The sequence below is a fragment of the Limulus polyphemus genome, unplaced genomic scaffold (assembly GCF_000517525.1).
Source record: "Limulus polyphemus unplaced genomic scaffold, Limulus_polyphemus-2.1.2 Scaffold47, whole genome shotgun sequence".
NCBI lineage: Eukaryota > Metazoa > Arthropoda > Merostomata > Xiphosura > Limulidae > Limulus > Limulus polyphemus.
Window position 1 is genome coordinate 1,358,317 of NW_013665657.1, and position 4,607 is coordinate 1,362,923.

Sequence of the window (4,607 nt, forward strand, 5' to 3'; positions counted from 1 at the left end):
AAAAAAAAAAATTGATATTTATATGAAAGCATTATAATGATTACTGATAATCTGCCAAATTTCATTAACACACACTTACTAATTTAAAAGTTACAACACGAAAACTATAACAAGCACAAAATGGTTATGAGGTTGATCCAAGGGACCGAGCCCATTCTGAACGAGTTAAATGGAATCTAGAACCCCTAGTTTATGATAATGTTGTGGCCTCAAGTGTTATTTGTAACTACACTGTTACTCAGAAGTTTTGTAACCAAATATTTTTGGATATTTTTCAAGTACTCTAGATTTAAAGTCTAACTTAGAAAGTAACGTTTCATTTTTACAATAGTTAACTTTTTTTTTTTTTAAAGTTAACTGTATAACATTAACTAAATTCAGTATTTTTGACATAAAAAGGTCCTCCAGTGGGTCAACAGCAAGTCTGTTATTCATAGTGGACATAGTACATATAGCCTGTTACGCATCTTTGTGCTAAACATGAGAGATTTCCACAATAATATTCTATTTTGGATTAATCAGTTGTTGACCATATAATCCAAAGTAACCTACATAATCAAAGTTAAAATAACATTCCATAAATGAACAATGCTTGTAATCCAGCAGTTTCAAAGCTTATATTTCTAGTAATGTGACTGATATGAAAATGAACTTAGTTAACAACAAACATTTCAATTTTGTAAAATTAAAATTAAATATTTATAATTATATTCAGAAAGAAAATTATAATACTCGTAAATAAGATGCCCACTTTTATTTATGTTGAAGTTATTTATAGAGTCATAACTTGCATTTTCTCTTATTTGTAGACACAAACAAGAAAAATATATTTCTTGCAATAATTTTAAATTTTCAAACAATGCAAAATCAATTTTGTAACAAATCTATTATAAGACCTGGAGGTCCCTAAACAATACTAACTTTGATGAAAACAAGTCTTCAATATCTAAATACATAGTTAGTGGCTGGAAAAATGAAAGCTATAAAAATCTACCATGGAACATTTAACTAAGATTCATATTGTTGTATTAGCTTAAGAGAATTATTTATAGGCTGAGGCCTAAATGGATTGCTTTAAACTGCAGCTATGTTGATTTATAGCCTAATCAAATAAAAACACCTTTTTTTTTAAATATTGTATAGTAGTGTAAGGATGCATGACTGTTTATATAAATTTTTTTTCAAAAATTGAGAGGTAACCTCTCACAATGTAAATCTCTTGATCATCTTCCTTATTATAAGCAGATGAAGATTTAACTTTATTACACTAATACCTCAATACTAACAATCTGTTTTTGTATAACCATAACTTTTACTTCAATACACTCATCCAATTCAACTTTTACCACATTCATTTCCTATGATATTTCTAATTCTAATCTACTATTTTACTACTAACAGCACAATCTGCCCCATAGTTCTCTTGACTTATCCTCAAGCAGGTAAACTGAAAGTGCAGGATATCTTCAGAATCTTCTGAAAATTACAAATTAAACTTACACTTTTGAAGCATAACTCAATCCTGGCACCCATAACATTCTGAACTACCTCTAACCATTTTGAAGTTACACAATATTAGTCTTAAATCTATTATCAGTCTAGCCACCATTGTTTGTAAGTTTACAAAACATTAAGCAGTTTCACAGTTAATTGATTAAGTTGTACATAAATGTAGCACTGAAATCTATTAATCATCACTAATGCTGCTAATTATCAAAAGTACCAACAAGTCAATATCCTTTCATAGACTACGAAGACCAAAACTGTACAAAATATTCAAGATTTGTGTAAATGGCAATTACCTTTTGACTTGCAATCACTATGTAAACCCTAACAGTCTATAAGCTTTACTGTTAGAAAGAGCAATACTTTGATGACTTGAGCAACTTATCCACCACTATGTCAATATCCTTTTCTTTAGGTCAAAGTGATTGGGTTCCCATATGTATATTTAACATTTAATTCAAGTTATAACAAGCATTTGTCCAACTGACAAATTGATCAAAGATGCACTGTAGTAACTCAACATCCTCAATATATACACAGAAATATTCAAAAGTTTAATATCACTCAAACTTTAACTTATTATGCTCCTATCAATGTCACTTAAATAATTAAGAAAAATACACAGCCCAAGCTCCACTGACCCCAAGAAGCACAACAATAGTAACAAAGGTGACTAGACTATCAGCAAATGTTTTCTTTCATCCAGCTACTCTTCAGTTAAATTAACTAGTCTTTCTAATGAAATTTCAGTCTTGTTACATGTTGTAGAAGTATCTAAATACACTTTTTATTATCAGTTTTTACTAGTGATGATTTAGGGTGGATTCTACTATCTGTTCTATCTGAAAAAATTACATAGTGCCCTTGAATAAAATTAGAATTAAATCAGAGCTGATAAGAATCTAGACTGGGAAAGTCAAACAAAATAAGGCAAAAGGGCAAGATATTTATTCAAGGATAATTACTCAGACAAATAAGACTTGTGGGTCTAAACTTTTACTAGCCACATAACAAATAATGAGGTGTTGGAATATGTGGTTAATTAAACAATGCCCAAGTAATTACTGGTTATAATACGAGTTACTCTATTGGTTAGAATATTACTAACATACTGTTAAAGAAATTCTACAAGAATACTTTAGAGGTTTCATAGCATCACAGATAACATAGCTTAAGACAGGGAAGTCATGTCCTACAAATCTGCTCACTTTTCTTTGAATATATCACATTTAATCTGGAGATGGGTAATGCTGTGAATTTGGTATACAGTACTTTGAAGATTTTATAAAGGCTTCTTAGGAAGATCGCACCTATTGAGGCAGGGGGGATAAGCTAGTTCAATAGATTGAGAAATAGCTTGTTAGTAAGAAATAATTTTAAAATGGGACAAAATATTAATGGATTAATGTTGCAAATGGTTCTGTGCCTAGTAGATCCTGTCCTACTTCTAATTTTCATTAATGAAATTGATAAAGGAATAATTAGCAAACTGATTAAATCCACAGACAAAGTTATAAGGGCATTTCAAGTTGCATTAAATATGTTGAATATTTGCAGAAAATTGGATTAATTGGTGAATTGGAATAATACCTGGCACATGCCTTTTAATCGCAATAAATTTAAAAAGTTTATTTATATTGATTATCAAAACATTATTTCTTAGAGCCTTGCAGGGGAAGCTCTAGTTAAAGTTAACAAGGAAAAATTCTGGGCATCTATTAGTATTACAAAGCTTCTGAAGCTTTCCAGATGACCTGCATTAGCAATTAATAAGACAATTTTAGGTTACATACCCAGATATTGATTACATGTTCAAAGGGGTCATCATTTTACTCTGGATTTCTGGTTAGATGTAACAGAAATCATATTAAGGTTTGGTCAACTTACTTAAGAAAGAACAGAGTTGTTGGAGAGGGTTGAGGGAATACAGTAGCTATGTGATTACAGGATTAGAAAGGTTATTGTATAGATAGAGATAGGTTTAAATTTGTTTTTGACATGTTTTCAAGAGGGGCATTTTTGGATTGCAAGGGTTTGGAATCCATAAATACAGATGATGCTATCTGGAACTTGCATGTAATGTAAAATACCATCATGCTTCATTAATTAATTATATTATACAATACATATTGTTATTTTACTTCGAAATACTAGTACTACACTATTTGAATTTTTGCCTTCAAGTCACTGGAACTACAAAAATTAACTTTTATTTTAATAGTTTTATCACAAGTTTCAAAACAAAAGTATTCTTATAAAACTTTTTTAGATTATATACACAAGAACTGAAGTAGAAGACATGTCCTACTTATAATTTAGACTTTAATTATTATACTTTATAGTAATTTAAATTATTGTTAATAGTGATACTACAAATATTGAAATAATTAATATTAAATTATTATAGTTTATGCATAAGTTGTAATACTAGAACCAGCTTCTTCTTGTGGTATTAATAATTACTTATCAATAACAGTAACACATAACACTAACAGTAATACAATAGTATTAGTAGTATACTATCAGTATTACTATTAATATTATGTAATAACAATATAAGCCATCGTATTTGTCGATTCATTCTACTACGTTATTAATTATCAAGAGAGACTATTTTTCTAAACAAAGTAAACCTCTTAAATTAGAGACTATAACGTAATCAAATAATTCAACATACCTTAAATTAAAACTAGGAAGACCTATATCCCTACTGATAAACTATTTGCAGCTATACCTACGTTATTAAAACGAAGGGTGAACTTTCCTCTTTTAATCTCTAATTCAAGACTGCCACCGTTGTATTTCTGCAGCATCGAAGGTTTAGTTTTCACTTGCTAATATCCAGGCCCAAAGTTGAACGAACCAATCAGTGGTGATGGATCTTACGTATGGGTTATTTTCTGCTTTTTTATTTAAATTTTATTATAAATTTCATACTAAATTAGGTTTAAAAAAGAATACAGTCATTGATGTATTTAAACGTATAACTAACATTAATATTAATCAAATTATTTTGTGTATGTGAATTTAGTATTGTTATCTATAACGAAAAAATAATATTTTGATTGTTTGTGATTAAGCACAACGCTACACAATGGGCT

The 4,607-nt window shown here is 29.1% G+C and overlaps 1 protein-coding gene across 2 annotated transcripts in view; it reads right to left on the bottom strand.

Annotated features, from left to right (window-relative positions):
- LOC106462765 (peroxisomal targeting signal 2 receptor-like) overlaps positions 1-4,358 on the bottom strand; it is a 34,429-nt gene extending 30,071 nt beyond the window's left edge. The window contains exon 1 of one of the 2 annotated variants that reach the window (XM_013922720.2): positions 4,245-4,358. The gene's annotated coding sequence lies outside the window, so the exon portion shown is untranslated. Of the gene's footprint in view, positions 1-4,183 lie in introns of both variants that reach the window. The other variant, XM_013922729.2, reaches the window with a different exon arrangement.
- Positions 4,359-4,607: the final 249 nt, after the last annotated feature.